The sequence below is a fragment of the Polypterus senegalus genome, chromosome 8 (assembly GCF_016835505.1).
Source record: "Polypterus senegalus isolate Bchr_013 chromosome 8, ASM1683550v1, whole genome shotgun sequence".
In the NCBI taxonomy this organism is placed as follows: domain Eukaryota; kingdom Metazoa; phylum Chordata; class Cladistia; order Polypteriformes; family Polypteridae; genus Polypterus; species Polypterus senegalus.
The window spans coordinates 143,934,714-143,955,532 of record NC_053161.1 but is presented as its reverse complement, the minus strand read 5'-3'; the positions used below and the strand labels follow the sequence as shown (position 1 = coordinate 143,955,532).

The 20,819-nt window shown below is 37.0% G+C and overlaps 1 protein-coding gene and 1 non-coding gene across 2 annotated transcripts in view; one reads left to right on the top strand and one right to left on the bottom strand.

Annotated features, from left to right (window-relative positions):
- Window positions 1–5,007, bottom strand: part of LOC120534351 (gastrula zinc finger protein XlCGF57.1-like) — a 47,603-nt gene extending 42,596 nt beyond the window's left edge. Inside the window, exon 1 of the mRNA XM_039761878.1 lies at window positions 4,988–5,007. The gene's annotated coding sequence lies outside the window, so the exon portion shown is untranslated. The remainder of the gene's footprint in view (window positions 1–4,987) is intronic.
- trnaw-cca lies at window positions 4,821–4,892 on the top strand. The gene has a single exon. It is a non-coding gene; the product is annotated as a tRNA-Trp (tRNA).
- Window positions 5,008–20,819: the final 15,812 nt, after the last annotated feature.

Here is a 20,819-nt window from a genome sequence, read left to right as displayed (position 1 = left end):
TGCATCCTATTAATGGGGTTTATTTATGCTTTAAATTTAGTATACCCAGAAAAGCTAAAGTATACGTTTGAGTTTTTCCAAAAGATTTTCCTTGAGATTGACGGAATAAAGCTGCTCAGAAAAGCTCAGACACTAAAGAACAAATTGCTGGCTTGAATGTAACTACTCAAGTTAATAATCGATAATAGGTTCTTGTTACACTTTGTTAAAACGTCATTGTGTCCTGAAATATTAAAACACTAGGTGAATTTTAGTTTTTAAAACAAAAGCCTACCTCACTTCTAATGTGCAAATATGTATTTTGTTTTTTGTAACATTTGTCTGTTCTGAAAATCAAAGCTGCATTGCTGTTGTATGATAAGGATAGTAGTTATTATGACAATTTGCTTTTTTGTGTATATTGATCATTTTTCATGTGCCACAGGTAAAGCTCTACACATTTACAGTTTTATGGTCAGTGGTTTCATACTAGAGTGACAGGCGTGTACATTGTGATTTGAATTTGACTTTTTTTTTTTAATTCTGCTTTATTTGAATTTTTGAATTAGTGTCAGGGCTGACAAGTACAGTAACAGAACTGTTAACTTAATATTCTGATGCTGATATTAAAATTTCAAAAATGTAAAAAACAATTGTTTACTGTAAAATGTAATGAAGATCTCAAAAAAGAAAATATTTTGTTCAGAACACTTGTTTCTCAATAAAAACAAAAAAGTACATCATTCATTTTGTAGTCTGAGTGATTTTAATCTTAAAGCATGAAAACAGAAAATTAGGTACAAAATACTAACAATTATTAGTCGGTTACCTACTTTTTAAAAGTAATTTTGACCTTAGTAAGAAGGTAGATTAAAAAAACTAAAACTAGACTAAAAAATATTAGGTAGACTTCACTTGACTGAATTTATGTATATTATTTGCTACATTTAGATAAACTTCACTACAAAAAATGGGTTAAATTTACTCAAGAAAAATGAGTGCAAATTGCTGCCTCAATTTTATTGAGTAAATTCTATACTCTGATTTTTACAGTGAGCATTATCCATTATCCAAAATGATAAAAAAGTAAGTGAGGTCTACTCGTGTTATGAGAGAGTACAAAAAGAACCCAAACAAAAAATATAATCTGAGAGAATTCAAGTTCTAATTTATAGCAACACTAACAATGATGAAATGAAGTCATGGAAGGATTTAAGAAAAATACATGGACTTAAACTACAAATACTGCTTAATGCTGCATTACATTTGAAGCCTCATAGTTGTTAACAACAAAGATAAAACCATATCTGAGACATTAAGGCAGTACAAGAAGAATATATTTAAAAAATAGAGACAATGCCTTAGAAATACAGTATATATGATATTTGAGGAAGGCAAAGTTAAAATTATGATGTCCAGCTGCAGTGGAAAAGTAAAACATTTTGGGGATGAACATAGAGTCAACAGATATTGTGGATAGGTATTGTACTAGCTGGAAAACAGCGACAGTGTGCAAACCAAGGAAAGTGTCCTAAAGTAACAGTTGAAGAAATTAACATCAAGCTGAGAATGACTGCATCCTTGCTACATTCCTGAACTGTGACTGAAAAAAATCAAATAATTGAGTCAGGTTATTTCTATTCTAATCTGGCAATCATTAGCTTACTACAGGAGGAACTTCTCTACTCCCTAAGTCAGGACCAGTGCTAAACACGCTCTATAACAATTCATCATAAAACAACAATGTGCTGTATGTGAACCGATGCAAACAGACACTGGAATCACTTGGAGTACAAACTGCAGGGTCATTGTGAAAGAAAACTGATTTGAAAGTATGATTAATTTTTAAATATGGAAAAATAAGTTAGCTTTATTTACAAAATAAGCATTAAATCACTACTTAATGTTGTGTCTTAGTTTGCCTTCAATTATCATTTTCATAATATTTTTAATAGTGGCTGAAAATCAGTAGAAGACTGCTGAACACGTTTATGTGGTTTGAAAGTGCTTTACCCTGGGAGACTGAGTGGGAAACACTTATTGAAGTGACAGCATCTCACTGCCTGACAAGTCACATGCATGATACCATGTAGTTAATAATGCTCTTTGAGAACAACTGTAATGCTAACATTGTTCAAGAAAGGTCATAAATTAACTATGAACTTACCATTGAAATTCTGCCTAATATTTCTTTCTAATTCAATGTATTGTCGTTATACCTTAGATTACATTGATGTGTATTTGTTGCTAGTTGCTGTGGTACAGAAAACATCAAAAATGCCACTGCAATACAGTAAATCAGTGTATTCCAAGTTCAGTCCTGGGGGGCTCACTATGGCTATATAGGCCAAACAACTCCTACTTTTAATTGGGTCCATTCCTTAATTATGTAAGCTAGTATTTTACTTCAGTTCTTTTAATTTAATCAATGCAGAAATTACAAATCTGATTGTTTCACATTTTATTGGAATGCGCCTAGCATTTCTCTGTATTACATGCTTTTCTATCTTCATTTTAATGGTTTTCTTCATCGTCATGATTTTGAATGTGGTGGGATTACTGAATCCATTTATTTAGTAAGAAGCACATCAGTGTGCCTGACTTGTTTGTGCTGCTTGTTGTGAATTGTGTTATTAAGATTGCTGTATTATTAGGATAAATTCAGACAGCAGAAAAAAAGACTTAAGAAATTATTCATAATAAGAAATTCCAAAAAAAAAAAAAAAAACAAATGACCAAAGAAAATTAAGCACTATGGCAAAAATGCAAATATTTCTACTTTTCTAATTAAAGGTAAATCACATACTACAGAGCTTTTCTGAATGCAAAATAAGAAGGAAAACAAAAGTTCAGTAAATTAAATGAGATCAGTTGGACATAAAATGACTCGCTGCTTGGCTAACAAAAAGCTACAGCCATGGTGACCCTTCAGGATTGGACTTGGAAGTTATTACAATAAATAAACCATAGGAATAGGAAGCAGCAGATATAAAGTTAATGTGGTGGGAAGGCAATAGAAGAAGTTCATGGTATAAATAAACTGCTGTTAACAAATAAGGTCATTCTGCTGTGCTGCATGAAAGGTTGCAGTAGTACATAGCAAGGCTGAACTTTCAGAAATCTTTCAACTGAGTCCAGCAATCATACATTCTCAGATATCTCCACATATTCAATAATCATCAGCACTTAAGAAATTTACTGAAGGTCCGCTGTGTAGATCAGGTAAATTAAACTGCCCTTACACCATGTCATAATATCAAACATTATAGGTTATGTCCACAGTACTATATTTTCATTTTAAATGCAGACCTTAGTCTTTGTTTTTGCTTTTTGTCCACACCATCGCTGTGTTTTAAACCCCTGAAAACTGAAACGTTCTTTCTCCAGAGCTGTATACTTCTGAAAACACCAGCTCTGCATTGCAGTATGCATGGGTATGTAAAAACGGAGAACTTTAAAAACACAAGTCTCTAATTGCGCTCGAATAGTACATACTTATTATACGGCCCTTATCTGATTGAATCCTGCTCATTGCATTTTCTCAGCAGCTTTACTCGTCTTGTACTCTCGTGTGTTACTCTCAGTAACAATTCCAGTTCACTGTTAGGCAATTTTTTTTCCTATTCGCCATTGCCGTTCTCTGTATTGTCATCGCAAGCTGCAAATGAACGTCTACCACGGAGGAACCTCTACTTTTGGTTTCACTGATGTTCGCATGTCCAGTATAAACGAACGGTTACGTCGTATGCGTTTTCGGTCGTTTTATTGTGGACAGAGATACTTTAATAAACGAAATAAAAATGCTAATATGGACGGGGATACTTTTTAAAATCAAAAATACCGTTTAAAAAAAAATGAAAATATAGTAGTGTGGATGTTGCCGTAAAAATCAAACCATTTTCTGATCACACGTAGTCCGGTTCAGGTTTCAGGGAAGCCAATGCCTTAGCCTGATACCGTGTTGACAAAATCGGGACCTAACTTTGGGTGACGCCTCAGACCTCTGAGGTCATGCTCTTTCACTCACAACTAGCAATATATCCGTGAAGAAATCTGGAGTACCTGGTAAACATTCACACAAACATTTAATGAGGGATTCCTAAAAATTACACGGAGTTGCTCGCAGTGTACGAAATATGCTCTTGAAATACATTTATAATTACTTCGCGTTGATGTTATTCGCACCTCCAGTTCTAGGGTTGTGTAAAACGTAGCCTATCACGTCTTACTCTCAGTTAATCCCAAGGTCTAGGTTCCAGACACTGTGGTTAGCGACTTTTTGCGTGGCAGAAGGAAAACTTGTAGTATTATACATTTATAGGTAGAAGATATGTGAATGGTTTTTTTTATTCTTTGTAACAATCAAAAGAGTAAAAACAGCGCCAAATTGGACTAGTGGCAGCCGGTAGCATTACATCCTTCGTTATTTCGAAGTAGGTTGACGGCTGGAAATTCCTATTCTGGCTCTCTTTAAGATAAATAACATAAGCAGTGAGTTTATACCAGTGACGTGAATAAATGCCTCATTTTATTTGTCTACCTGTGGATAATTCGCATCTGTTTAAATCGTTTTAGGCCGTAGAGGGTCTCCGTGTCGCTTCTTAGGAATTTAATCCAGACCAACGAAGACATATCATACCCACATATCGTTCAGTCTTTATACTACCACTACCGAGAATAACGGGGAAACGTTTTAGAATTGTTTCGACGAGTGATAAGGCCTTCTAGTTTACGACAAACAAGAAAACCTTCTCTACAATCTGAGAAAACACTGGACACAAGTAGGGATTGGGCGCTCCCCCTGCCTTTGAACTAGCCGTACGCATAAAAGTCAAGTAACTGACCTCGTGGCGCAACGGTAGCGCGTCTGACTCCAGATCAGAAGGCTGCGTGTTCAAATCACGTCGGGGTCATACTATTACCATAATTTTTTTTTCCGGGTGACTTGCTACTTTCACTTGACTGCCCTTTCCTACGTGAGCAAAAACGAAAAACGAGATGCGCTTACTTTAGAAGTGAAGCTTCAATTCAAAGTGTGGAATCGCTGAATAACATGGCTGAGAAAACGAGCAGACGACAGCGATACGCGATAAAGCCGCGATTTGCCAATTAATCCCACCGTCTCCGCCAATTACCTTAAATTCCAGTGTCATCATGTAGGTTTCATGACTTCGCCCTCAAAAAGCTGCGGTCATGATCAGGCAGTTATTTAATCAAGAGCCGCAGTAAGGCAGGCATTTGTTTTTTGCCAAAACTTGTAAAGATAGCAATGCGGACTAAGGAAAACTCATTTATATTGTTACGCTTGGGTTTCACAATATAAAAGAAGGAGGGCTGGGTGGTCGTTTTCATATAATATAGTAATATGCACGTATTTCACTTGGCTTCACAACGCCATAGGACTGTGAGATTGAACCCTAGCTCATGTACTGCACTTTTGAGGCTGTGTGTGGTACAAAGCAAGTGTTAAGTCTAGTTACTCTGAACCGCTGTTCTATGATTAATTGGTTTACCTGATAAGGGTTTGCTCCTGCCATGTGTCACCACAGGCTCTGGCTAACCGAAAACTATAATAATCAGATTCAGCAAATAAAGTATAAAAACGGGAGAATTCAGGACAGAAATGCAGTAAGAAATTGGAGACTCTGCATTGTCGCCCGCTAGTATTACTACTTAGCTCATTCTCCCATCAGCTCCTTTTTTGGGTTTTTGACACAGCTGGTCTGCCAACATGATTTTTACAATTAAAAACATTTGCAGTCTCTACTTTGCAATTAATTGTTTGGTGCTGCATTCATTTAAATAAAGATGAGAGTGGTTCTTCAGGGCAGCGCCATATGGGAACCAAAAGACCCATTCTTGTAAAGGTTCCAGAAAGAACCTGTGGTATATTGCCTAGTATTAGTTCATGCCAGTAGATGGTGCTGTTTGTTTCATGAATAATTCTAATAAGCTTTGTTTCTCCTGTTTTATGTTCTTGTTGATTAATGTACGTTTGGCGCAATTTATAATATGCAGAGTTCAGAAAAAGAAACCGATTATTTTCCAGGATATATCAGAGTGGAATTCACTTTAATACATAATAGAACCTATAGTTATTTAGATCAGTAACAGACTCCATTCACTAAATAACCATGAATAAATGGTAGCAGATTTGTGAACTACCAATAGGTTCCTGATTTTAAAAGGACTCTAGCTGCATACAATACTACAGGCTAAGTCCTGGTTTTTAATGTTAGTGTCCTACTAGGTAGAGTACCATACATTAAACAGTTATTTTTTTCAAAGCACAAAGAGATAACTTTATATGCAAGGAACCCTTTGCAGAATGAAATGGTCATTTGTCAAACAAATGTTCAACAAGGAACCATACAATATAGAACAGAACTATAAAGTGCCAATAAAACATTATTTTTAAGAGTGTGGTTAGGTTAGGTGCCAGCACCCAATGAATCATTTTCTTTTGCTTTGCAGTCTTTTCTGTACAAAGAATAATAAAAGCAAATGTATTAGACTGTTTTTTTTTTTTGCCCATATTGCATGCTCCGTTATGCCCACCATCTTCTATAACATTTCCCATGGGACTTAAAGGGGTCTTGTTGGGCTCTAGGTTGTCACAACTATATGACATCTGATAGGATGCCACAATTAATTGTGAACTCAACCAGGGATACTAGCCAACAGGCCCCGAGTAGTATGGAAAACAGCAAAATTATTTATAACCAGGTTGCAAGGAAGAGATGATCAAAATAAGAACACAATGTGTCACATAACCACAAAGTGTCAGCTCCATGGTCCCCTCATGTGATATACAAGGCTATTTGCTTTTGTCTGTCTGATATCATCTTAATACCCTCTAGCCCTCTGACCTGCACTTTGAAATCCACCTTTTTAAGGATGACACTGGAAATGTTTGTTTCTCAGCACTACAGCTTTCCCCAAATTATTATTTTTGCATATTTGGCTGACATGGTTACATAATGAATCAGGACACATAACAGGTGTTTAAATAAATTTTTTGTCAAAAACATAACGTGTCATAATGTGTCATTCCCTGTCGAAATTGGGGCATGTTGGGGCTTTTCACAATGGGATTTGTTTGTGCTGCTAGTCATAGACCCCCGTGACCCTGTATTCGGATTCAGCGGGTTAGAAAATGGATGGATGGATGGATGGATGGATGCTAGTCATAGTCAATCCTCTCAAGGTATACTTATACTGAATTTATAGAATGTAGTCAAATCTTTCATTCCATGAAGTGCCTCAGAGATATGCAAAAGGGTTCAGTAGTATAGTCGGTTCTTTTCCAACCATGTGGCCTTGTAGGATGAGGAGTGCCTATGCCTGTCAGTCCTAATTTTAAACTGACGTCCCGTCCGGGGTAGGATCCCTAAACGATTGCATTAGGTTAAATGAATTGACAGGGGATCCTGGAAAGAGGGAGTCCATGTGAGTCCTTTACGGTTAGAAAACGTTTCTCAGTGCGTTAGACTAGCTCTGAATTGGACTATGTGGGATCAATATATAGCTGGGTAATTGGAATTTCGATTAGTTTGGTCCCGTCCGGGGTAGGATCCCTAAACAATTGCATTAGGTTAAATGAATTGACAGGGGATCCTGGAAAGAGGGAGTCCATGTGAGTCCTGTACGGTTAGAAAACGTTTCTCAGTGCGTTAGACTAGCTCTGAATTGGACTATGTGGGATCAATATATAGCTGGGTGAATGGAATTTCGATTAGTTTGGTGGGTTATAATTGCTTCACTCAGAAACCGTTCACAGCCTTTTCTCTTTCTGCTTCTTAAAATGTGCTATGGTGGTATTACAATACTTTTTTTTTTGGAAAATATGTAGATGGTAAAAAAATAAATCTTTGACTTATGGTATTTAAGTTCCAAATGGACTCTTATTTTGACACGGCGTGTCAGCTTCAGGTACCGGAAGTCTTCTGTATTCTGTTATTACAATCAAACGCTGCCTCAGATACCGCACGTGTCATTTCAAAGAGACCACGAAGGGATCGCTTTTATACCGCTGCCTGTAAGTGCGAACTTTTATTACTAAATCATCTGAAATTTGTCGTTGAAACTCTGTGGGCCAGCACTGTTTCGTCTGTCTCTAAGCTTTAAAGTGAATTGCAATCTACTGTTTAACCTAATGCTTTGTGCCATTCACTATATGCCATTTTATTAGAAGTAACGTTTCAAGTTTTAATCTTTACGTAACGTTACGAGTTAATGACAAGATACTGTTTTTTTTTTTTTTCGTGCTTGCTTGGGTATTACTGTATATTCATAATAAATTTTACACGTATCAAGATTGGTATAAACGTCTTGCATAAAAAGTAATTTTATACTTTTAGATTTCAGTGGTACATGAATTCTACGACTGTGTCAGTATTACGCTTTAGATATTGCAGTTGTTTAATAATTTTACGGCTACTTACTTTTATCGACTTAGTGTTCAAAAAGACGCTATATTAGGACGGCCATACCCACTGTTTTTAATCTTCATATTTCGGTGTCCCGACGCACTGCTAGAAAATGGCCGACCAGTCTAGGTGTCCAGACGTTGTTTATTGTCTCATATCATTACACAACTTTTGTTTTCATGGGAATCAAAATTAGACTGACAAACTGTGTTGCCTTCTCAACATTTGTACGAAAGAAAGTGTCTTACCAAATGAAACGACGTGCAGACATGTCCTTATGGTGTATTCTGCGTGTGAATCTGATTGGCGACTTTAACCTGTCCCCTGTGGCTAGGTGTGCCGTGTGATGGACTGCCGTTCAGATTAGTGTTGATACATAAAGTGCGTCTAATCGCAGGGATACCGGATAAAGCTAAAATCGAAAAAATAGATGGGTGAGGTTTGCGTACATAACGGGGACGCATTATGGACGTGTTAGCTTTGATAAATAGTATCACCACCTTTTTAATTTTAGTGTGCAGAAATTGCAAAAGCATACAATCAGTGACTTTGCATTGGTCCAGTAAGACTGACTCTGTGTGTGTGTCCGATTGATGGCATCTTGTCCAAGGTTGTTTGTTTACCTTGTGCCACAGATACAACGTGAGTGCTAATTGGATAATTGAGTTACCTTGAGTGTAAAATGTTTTAAATCATGTTGTTTGGTTGATCAATATTGTAATTACTCAACTAAACCTAAAATGGAAAAATGGGAAAGCATGAAAATTATACTGTGACACCAGTATACAAATCATATTTTTTTGCAATGGGTTTCATGAGTTGACCGCACTGGATAACAACGATTGGAACGACTGTGGGGTTCAAAAAGTAGTAAGACTGCTTCTAGGATTATCCCAAGTACTCTTTATCCTGGCTGGCTCATTCACAAATGAAACAAGAGTCTCATTACATTAAAAATAACTGAGTGCTCCAGGCACTTGGTTCCAGGACACATAAACCACTTATAAACCTAACTATGTTTGCCTCCTCTTCATATAAAACTTAGACCGATCAAACATTCTGTGAATGTGATAAACAAGGAATGTGAGGGTTTTCAATACCTGAGACAGATGTATCCATGAATAACTAATGCCAGGATTAAGGAAGGTTGTTTTTTTGGTCCACAAATCTAACACATCATCAATGACAAATGGTTCAGGGATATGCTAGTGGGACCAGAGAAAAGCACAAGGAAGACTTTCAAGGATGTTGAGAATTTTATGGCAACTACTGAGCACCAAACTACGTCCAGCTGGTTGACAGCATGGTTCTTGTATACAGAAAGTACAATGTGTTGCTAAAGATTAATTGTCTAGATTCATATTTGGACTTCTTCCCATCATATCTTGATGTAGTCAGTGATGAACATGGAGAAAGTTTTCACCAAGACATTACAAAATTGGAAAAGCAGTGCCAGAGCAAGGGGAATACATCGATGCTGCCTTACTGTTGTTGGACAATGAAATGGGAAACCTCAGATGCTGACTACAAAAGAAAATCAGCAGCAAAAGAGTTTTAGATTAATTGAACTAATGCAATCTGTCAGCATCATTAAGCAATTAAAAAACACTAAATTCAATAAAAAATTGATACAGTCAAATTGAAATTATATTTGTGTTCAGCCTGAAGAGTTTTATCATAATCAGCAACGTTATACAAAAATATTGTCCAGTGTAATGTGTGGAAATAACATTTTTGGGTCATAACCAGTATAGATAGTGGAACATTAATACTTAAGTAAGAAACATTTTTTGGATTTTGTAGCACAGTAAAGTAAGGCAGTAGTTTTTGATATAGATTTTATAACCTGTGATTTATGGGTTAATGTTTGGAACAAAAAGTCTTGCCTTGGTCTAGGCACTCAGTTTAACATGCCACATTTATTCATTTATGTATTTATTTTTTAATGTTATTTCCCATCAGAATATAGTACAGAGTGTTCAATATATTCTTAAAAATTTGATCCATAAGCTCCCCCATGTGTTATTCAAGAAAACAATTGCAGTGTGTATATATATGACGCTCAGCAGACAAAGTGTATCCATACTACTCGTATTGCAAGACATCGCTCGTTTTATCAAGTCAAAATTAATAAAAAAAATTTAGCTCGTCTTACAAAACACTTGTAAACCAAGTTACTCGCAAACCGAGGTTCCACTTGTATATATTATTTATCAGTGTTATTTGTTAGGAAAATTGATTTTTATGTTGATATTTTTGGGGGTGCGGAACGGATTAACTGGATTTCCATTATTTTCAATGGGGAAGTTTGTTCTAGATATGAGAAATTCGCTATACGAGCTGAGTGCTGGAACAAATTAAACTCTTATCTCGAGGTTCCACTGTACAAATAACCATTACCATTTTCTCATATACATATATATATATAGAGCTATATATTAATACTAGCTGAGTTACTTGGAGTTGCCTGGAAGAGAAAGTGGTAGGTAATTACAAATTATATATCATCAAACTTTATTACCCTAACAACTTTTGTATTTAGTACACGACTATTGTTAGAATTGCAAAGCATCATTGTATACTGCATTCTTGGGTTTCCTTCTGGAGCAAAGAAGTGCTGTTGATTTCCAACATGTAAGTATCCTTTTAAAAATATGATGACTCCAGGTTCAAACTAGCCACCTTCAGTGATTGTCCATGTGCTTTGCTGATAGATATGGCAAAACTAAATCTGTGAAGAAAGTGTAGGAGCTTAAAACTAAATGAAAGATTTAAAATTAAAATTTAAATGATTGCAATATTTGGCAGAAGAACATCTTCTATCTTAAGTGTTTCACAGTGCAGTGACTCCAGACTGCAATAAGTAGCCCCAGAGACAATTTGGTCTGAACTGTGGTGTCTTGGGGCCATCACAAAAATGGTAAAGGTCATGCTTTATTAAAGAAGAAGTAAAGGGAGGGAATCAAACCAAGATTTCTTGGTTCAAAAGCAGACATACCAACCATCACAACTTGCTGTTTCTGTTTTTAGATCTATAGTATTCCTTGCCATTTACTCTAATGCCAAGCTGAGAGAACTGCACCAAAAGTGACATGTCAAAAACCTGGCTTATGGTGACAAGTACCTTTGCGACAAACTTCAAGTCTGTGGCTTAAGAAACAAAGCTGAGCATAAAGTACATAAACAAGTAGTAATTCAGCTTTACTGATATAGAGATATATGTATAAATATATATAAGCATGATAAATTAAATGTTGCAGTGGCATTATTCAAAAAATGTTGCTTTTGGTCCATTCATTCTAAAAGATGATAATAATGGTATTTTAGCTATTTTCAAACTTATTAAAGTACAGGGCAAGAGAAAGTGAGAGAGGCCAAAGTAAATGAGGCTGGATAAACTTAAAGAACTTTGATCTGAAGGTAAAGGGTTTGACTGAGGAGGAGGTGCAGGACTGAGCTGTATGGAGAAGGGTGATTACACATAGAAGAGGGACAAGAAGAAGAAAGAAGAAGAAGTTCTTTTCTAATGTAGGAGAAACAACCAGTAGTCAAACAAACAAACAAAGCGTGTAAGCCATAAAATTATAGAGAAATTAGAAGCAGCCAGAATCTCAAACATATCTAAGAGTCAGTGATTGTGGGTGTTAGTGTGTGTTTGGATTGTTAGTGTGTGATGGATTATTGAAGGCTGGCTTGGCTTCCAGCGTTGCGTGGATAGGCTCAGACCTCTGCGATCCTGGGCTAAATTAAGGTGGTTTGGAAATGGAAGGATGGATGGACCTTTACCCATCATATTCTTTTATCACCCAGGGATCAAATTCATAACATATATCGATACTTAGGTAAATGTTCACAATTTTTTAGCCATTGTGTTCTGAACAGAAATATGTAATTTAAACACTTTTTGATGATTAATTTTCCCTGAAAAATACAACACTGACATTTTTCAGAAGTTAGCATGCAGAAAGACTTTTGTGATTGTGGTATGAGAATTGTAAAGTGTGTGTATATATATATATATACACACAGTACAGGCCAAAAGTTTGGACACACCGCCTCATTCAATGTGTGTTCTTTATTTTCATGACCATTTACAGCACTCCATCACTCTCCTTCTTGGTCAAATAGCCCTTACACAGCCTGGAGGTGTGTTTGGGGTCATTGTCCTGTTGAAAAATAAATGATCGTCCAACTAACCTGACTTCTGCACAACACAACTGCTGGTCCCAACCCCATTGATAAAGCAAGAAATTCCACTAAATATCCCTGATAAGGCACACCTGTGAAGTGAAAACCATTTCAGGTGACTACCTGTTGAAGCTCATTGAGAGAATGCCAAGAGTGTGCAAAGCAGTAATCCGAGCAAAGGGTGGCTATTTTGAAGAAACTAGAATATAAAACATGTTTTCAGTTATTTCACCTTTTTTTGTTAAGTGCATAACTCCACATGTGTTCATTCATAGTTTTGATGCCTTCAGTGAGAATCTACCAATGTAAATGGTCATGCAAATAAAGAAAACACATTGAATGAGGAGCTGTGTCCAAACTTTTGGCCTGTACTGTGTGTGTATATATATATATATATATATATATATATATATATATATATACTAATAAACGGCAAAGCCCTCATTGACTCACTCACTGACTGACTGACTGACTCATCACTAATTCTCCAACTTTCCGTGTAGGTAGAAGGCTGAAATTTGGTAGGGTTATTCCTTACAGCTTCCTTACAAAAGTTGAGCAGGTTTCATTTCGAAATTCTATGCGTAACGGTCATAACTGGAAGCTGTTTTTCTCCATTTACTGTAATGGAGATGAGCTTGAAACCCGTGGGGGCGGAGTTTCGTGTGACATAATCACGCCTTCCACGTAATCACGCAGTACGTAGAAAACCAGGAAGAGGCCCAAAGAGCTGAAGAAAACATGCATTATATAATTGAGAAGGCAGCGAAACAATAAGAAGCGAGCGAGTGACATATACAACCATATTCATGAGTTCTGCTACTTCGGAAACAAAGCACGATGTAAACCTAAACTTTAAATTAAGTTCATAGACAGGCTGCCGCTGGCGTTTGTAATTTAGTGCCTACCCATATAAGGCCGTCCGTCAGCGGCAATCCAATAGCAAACTGCCACGGGTAAATATTCACGGGTGAAGGACTGTGCTTATGCAGAGGAAGATGAGATGGTCAGGGTGGTGTTTGGCACAAACTCAGCGAAACTGCGAGAGAAAGTTTTAAGTGCCGGGACTTCGGTAACATTAGATACAGCTATGGACATAGCACGACATGGCACCAGCACAGCTGGGAAACTTCGATGCATGTACACTGAGCGGCTCACATGAACTGACGCAGTGCACAGACAAAAAGCAACAGTTCCAAAGAGCGCTGAACAAAAACCGAATTACACAATTGAAAAGGCAGCAAAAAATATGAAGCATCTGATACATACAAGCATATTCATAAATCCAGCTACTGTGGAAACAAAGCACACGGTGGAAAAAGTCAATGTCCCGCTAAAGGAAGACAGTGTAAAAAAAACCCGTGCATGCAGTGTGTCGGGTCTCAGATAAAGAAGAAGACAAGCTGTTTATTGATGCAGTAAGAAACAAATCGATGAATGAAACCTGTCATCTTTACAACGATTGACAAACACGGAATGTAACTTGAACACAACACATCCTACAAATACGAACCTGACTGAAAGAAATAATGATAATCAAATCCTTGATGACAGCAACACTCAGTAAAACTCACAAAACAATTACTGTATATTGACAGTCAGGGGCTGTGCGATATGACCAAAATCTTATATCCCGATATTTCATTTCATATCCCGATATCACGATATAGTACATTTTCTTTGTATTCAGTGAATAGTTTATATAATCACCACTCCTTTTTTTCATTTAAATTAAAAAAATCAAAAATGAGAAGTACTCAACTTGTAATTATTTCTGTTCTTTTATTTAGAACATTTGAGCAAATGTTTGACTTAGAATGTAAACATAAAATGTTAATGTATCAAATATAAAACACTTTTCAAAAACAAATTACTAAAGGCCCAATATAAAATACTGCTATATAAAATGCCTGACATAAACAAAATGTGAACTGTAGCAGCAATAACTCTCACAACATATATTAAATATAAAAGGATCAAAGCACTAACAACTAAACTATATAAGGCCAATAAACCCTTTAAACAAAATAAATACAAGTCTAACATTAACTGTCAAAACCAAATGTAAACATTGTACTTCAAACTGTAGCGGCAATAAGGCTTACGACAAAAATATATTAAATATATAATATTAAATATAATATTTTTAGGCTAAATTCTAGTAAAATGTTAATTTGCACATCGTAGTGTGGCAAATCTCCGTTAATGAGTTACAGCTGATCGCCCGCGCGTGGGACTGGACGGCGCTAACTTGTTGATGCCGTCCAGCCCCACGCACGGGCGCATCCGCGTAACTCGTTAACTGAGATTTGCCGTTAATGCAGTTGTGGCGTGCGTAATTTTAACAAGATTATCGCTGACAGCAAATGCTGCAGGGAAAATTATGCCTTAAGCAAATTGTTTTGGTAGCAATTAATCTTCCAAGCTTTTAACATGCTCGTTTAAATAGTACCTTTACAACTGTAATATCCTACGTGGCCTGCCTCTCAGTTGTAAACTCTCTGCATGTTCGCTCACGTGCTTTTTGCGGAAGTAGTAGAAGAGGTTTGTCGTGTTGGAGTCTGTGGTAGCGATCGGTTTGCAGCATAATTTGCACAGTACCGTTTTCTGGTCCGTGTCAGACTCTTCAAATCCAAACCATCTCCATACTACAGAGGTAGCCCCTCGTTTAGGAACAAGGTCCTTCTGTGTGGAGCTACCTGGTGTTGCCTCGTCTTCATCAGCTATGCTAGTGTGTCTGCATCCACGTGGTGGCCATCAAAACAATGAAAAAAATATTGCCGTAAACAGTTTATTTTGCGACACCACGAAACAAACGATAGCGTAATGTGCAGCGATAGACGTTTTCATATTGTCATCCGATATATATCGTTATATCGAACAGCCCTATGTTACGTTATTTTTAAATTGTTCCCTTTTCTTTTTCATGGCTTCTTTAACACACTACGTCTCCGCTGCGATACGCGGGTATATATATATGTATATATATATATACCCCGATCTACATACTCGAATAATGGATACTTTATTCGCCATCAATGATTGTTTTGGTAAAGCCATACTCAGTGTATTCATTAGATGAACGGTAAAAAAGTAAGAGCGAGGGGAGGATGACTTATTGAGGCATGCAGGCAAAACCACAATAGCACGCAGGCTCGATGTACGAAAAAATATATCTTTTCAAGTTCTATTTAGTCCATATGTGTCAAACTCAAGGCCCACATCCGGCCCGGCGTGTAATTATATCCGGCCCGTGAGATCATTTTATATACTGTATTATTGTTATTAATGGCCCGGAGATATGAAGCGCTGGTAACACAATAAACTACAGATCCCATAATGCAGCGCTTCAGCTGCCTTGCCGAACACTTACCACGTCCCTGCGGTCTCTTCAGTCGTTTCCTTACTTTGCGAAGGAAGCAGCTTTCTCACAGCTTCTGCACTGTTTTAAAAACGAACGACATATAAGAAAGTCCTTTTTCCTTGCTTCAACAACGAAGCAACCTTTTTATTTAATTCACGGGTTCTCCGCAGTTTCATTGTTCATTTATTACTGTGTAGGTTTTATTTAATCCACGGGTATTTCACCGCTGCGAAGCGCGGGTATTTTGCTAGTATATATATATATATATATATATATATATATATATATATATATATATATATATATATATAAACACACACGTGTGTGTGTGTATACATGGGTGTCATATTGGGTCAAGTTAGGTGCTAACTCATCAGTAAAACTTGCACCAAGTGATTGCCTGTGATGTGTCAAACTGATGTTCTTTATATCAGACTTCTTGGTATTGTAATGAAATGCAGTGCATGTGCTCTGGTGAGGCTTCTATAAAATATCTGATTAGTTGATTATTTTATAGTAGAGACTGAAAGCTGAGACAGAAAATGCATTTAGGATGTCTTGGTGTAGCCTTGAAAGTATTACTCAATTTTCTTTTTTAGAGAAGAAGAGAGAACTACCAGCTCCACTGAGGAGAGATCCCTGTCAAGGAGCCCAAACTTGCACAAACTGGTGTTGGCATATAACGGTAAAGAAGTATGACGCAACAAGCAGGAAGAAGACACTGATCTGCTAAATAGAGTCTTCATTGAAATCTGAACTATGGAGGAAACATCTGTGCACATTAAACAAGAGAACTGTGAATGGGAATCTGGTCAGCCTAAACAAGAGTGTTAATGAAGAAGGCTTTGAACTGGAGGCCATTACCTTCAAAGACAGCTTTAAGAAGTGTTCTATTGGCGTGAAAAAGCAGAAACAGGAATTTGTAAATCTTGTCAAAGAAGAGGACGTTATAGTGGAGTCTCTCTCTGAATATATGTGTCCTGGTGGGAAAGAAGAAACTGACCAGGCATCCACTCGGAGCACACACTGCTTTATTCTACAGGAGTATCATGCCAGTGTAAAGTCTGAGTCATTTATGACTGAGGAAATGTCCAAGAGAAAACAGAATTTTCTTTTGTCTTCAAGACATCTGAGAAAAAGTAAGTTAAAATACTCTTTTTTGGCAGTTGCAAATTAAAACTTTAATTTTTGTGCAAAACCAAACATCCAACTCAATGAAGAAAGGAAAATAAAGTATGTGCTAGCAGGTTAGCGCTAGCAACAAGAGGTTGGGGGGGTCTTTCCATTTCTCCCCTCTGTCGCTACCTTACATAATTCTGCAGTTGAAATAATTTGCTGTCCTGCTTCTGCTCAAGGCTATACTTCTCCAGGTGGTTGGGGTCAAAGCTTTTCTCCTTGACGTCCTTCTCAATCTCCAGGAAGACAACTTTGTTGAAGAGTCTCTTGGCCGTAACGGGCACCTCGGTTCCTGGGGTTGCGCAGTATGACATGTAGGGCTTTAGTCAGAACACTCCAGAGAGGGCACTATGAACTTGGGCACAATTTCCTGGTAGCTTCCGTGAGCTTGCTGCATGAAACCAGCACTCAAGTATGCTGGGCCACAGTTCCTGATGAAGGTGCGATGGCCACATAGAACATAATTTTAAATTAATCTTGTTTTAATGAAGTGTAAATCTCAGTATAACAAATGTTTTTTCAACCAAAAATGGCCACCAAAGATAATAATGCGATGCAAAAAATACTTAATGCCGTTCCTACACTTTCCGCATGTGGTCTCGGGAACCTTGCAATAGGTTGTCTCTAAGAGAGAGACAGTCTGTTGCGAAATTTCTGGTCTTGTGTAGTCTCGGCGAGTGTGTTGGCACGACATTATACACATAGCCGAATTCTGAGTGATGTGTCCTAATACCAAACTGTTCAAGTTTCATAGCGCTTCACAAAGCTTTCTTTGAGATGAACAAAAAGAAGAAGTGAGAAACGGTGTCAGTTTATGGTGTGCTTGAGTAGTGTCCATGAATCCAAACAAGACACAGGAGAACCAAAGTAAGAAGCAAAAAGATTATTAATAACAGAAGGAACAGCAACATCAAGGGGAAGTGGGAATGTTACACAGACGGATAAAGCAACAAAACCTAAGCTTCAGGGCCTTATCCAATAAAGTCCCATATCACTCTATAGGGTGGCTGATACACTCAACCATTACAAACATTAATTCCTTGCTCATCTTCCAACACCAGTCACTCTCCTTCTCTAACTCTGGAATTTCTTACTTCCACTGACAGAGCCCTTGTCAACTAAACCCCCAACTCCAAGATCACCAGCCCACTGATTGGGAGGGGCTTTAATGCTCAGTTTCACTGCTGGGTCACTTGGTGAGCACTTAAATTCCTGGTGCTGTATGGGCTGAGCTTCCCTCATTGTCACTTATGTTCCTGTCACTGTAGAATTATACTGGAGAGTAGCAAACTGTCTCTTCTCTCTTACTCTTATGAGGTTACCATGTAATATTCTCTTGTGGCTTGTGAAACATCGATAACATTTATTGGTAACACTTTAGTTTAGGTACTGCAAAAATTCATCTATTACTCATTTACTATTATGTAACAAGATCTTAGCAAACACTTTTTTGCGCCTTCATAACACTCACAAAGCATCAGTAAAGTGTTTATCTTTGCAAAGTAACCTACTAACAAAACTTGACTTTGGAGTAGTCTGAGGTGGCTTAACGTAGACACAATTCTGTTGATATTACATATTTAGTATAAGACCTGTGAATCCTTCATATTAACAATTCATTTTACCATCATGTCAATATGCCACACTGAACAGAGATGAATAACCAATATACTCATGTTTTATAAGTGTTATGAAGTTCAAAAGAAGCCTCTTTTAAGGTCTTATTACACAAGAGTAAATGAGTAATAGATGCATTTCTGCAGTACCTAAACTAAAGTGTTACCAATTAACAGAAGTATCTTTTATTCCTGGGTCTTACCTGACCTAGATCTCTAGTGGTAGTGCCCCTGATGGTTATTGTTTCTTTTAGAACATTATAAAAGTTGTGAGAACAGGCTGTTCAGACCACCAAATGTATCCATTCTATTCATTTAGATTGTCCAAAATAACATCAAATAAAGATATGAATATCCATAAAGTCCTTGTAAATTTTTGGAATATTGTCCAAAATAACATCAAATAAAGATATGAATATCCATAAAGTCCTTGTAAATTTTTGGAACAAGGGCTTATCAAACTCAGTCCTGGGGACCCCCTGTGGCTGCAAGCTGAACTAAATTTTGAAGTATGTTGTCCATTACTGTTGATATTATTTGGTCAAACACTTTGTTGGTCATTTTCAAAAGTAGTGACTTATAACTTGAATGCAGACAGGTCAGCAGTTTCATTGGAGATGGATGTAAAGTGCTGTATTATAGTGGTATTTCCCCCTACTTACTCTTTACCTAGGGGTAAGTGTACTCATTAGATTCATTACCAAGTTGGTCTACTATCGCACCTTAAGATTATCACACACATACATAAATATACACATACACACAGACCCTAACCACAACAGTGCCCAATGAATGACACACTCACAGCTGGTTAACCTCTAGCACTTTAAACCACACAAGTGCCTTAGGAATAACACACCCTGCCACTCTCTCAGCACTTCAAGAGACTTACTTGTTATCAACACGAACAACATACAATGTTTTAAATATATCTCAGACCTAAATATTACTTTTGGTCTCCAAGAATATATTCAAACATACAAAGGCTCAGCATCCTTGGCTATAGGCGATTTATCAACCAAGAGTGCCTTACTTTACGTACTGTTCCCTACTATTAGGTGGAACTCACACCTGCAGCCTTAATAAACCTCGCAGCTCAGAGGTAATGGCAAACCTCCGGCTGCACCAGGTGCTCAAAGAAATCTACCTTATAACTTCAATTACTCTAGATATGAAGACAAAGCATAGAAAGTTAAAAGCAGTGTGGTATTTATTACATGAATAGTAATACCAAATAGAACAAAGAATAATAGAAAATAAGAATGATAGTAAAGTTTGGATATATAGTGCATCTGGAAAGTATTCACAGCGCATCACTTTTTCCACATTTTATGTTACAGCCTTATTCCAAAATGGATTAAATTAATTTTTTCCTCAGAATTCTACACATAACGCCACATAAAGACAAAGTGAAAAAAATTTACTTGAGGTTTTTGAAAATTTATTAAAAATAAAAAAAAACTGAGAAATCACATGTGCATAAGTATTTGCCCACTTTGCCCATCCTTTCTCAGGTTGTAAAGTAATTGGTAGCCTGAGGCATCATCATGTCTTCCTCTTTTTGTCTGAACAGCTGTTTTAAAAGTGAGGTACAATTGGGAAGGGGATATGCTTTGATATGTCCCATGTTCAAGTTTATATAGTTTTGTCTTGAGCAAAATATAATGAAAATGTAGACCAGTTTACAGATTTTGTACCCCTCAACAAGTGCATTCGTTTCTGCCACCGTAACTCCTTGCATCATGCTCTGTGTTTGCTTTCTCCATGTCCATCACCTCTCATAGTAAGTTATTAGAGGTTATTGTTTTTGGTTTCAGGAGATCTATACATAGAAATATTGTAGGAGACGTGTAGAAAAACCCTCCAACAATATTAAAAATGCAGGATACCTTAAATAAATGAGGAATAATGAAAGACATTGGTGCCAGGGCAGAGGCTATCTGAAGTATCAACATACCTTTAAAGTTTAAAGTGGACTTTACTGATTTTCAATAAACTTAATTTATTCCTATTACATATGAGATTATTTCCTGAAATTTGCTAAGAGAGAAAGAGTAGAGATAATCC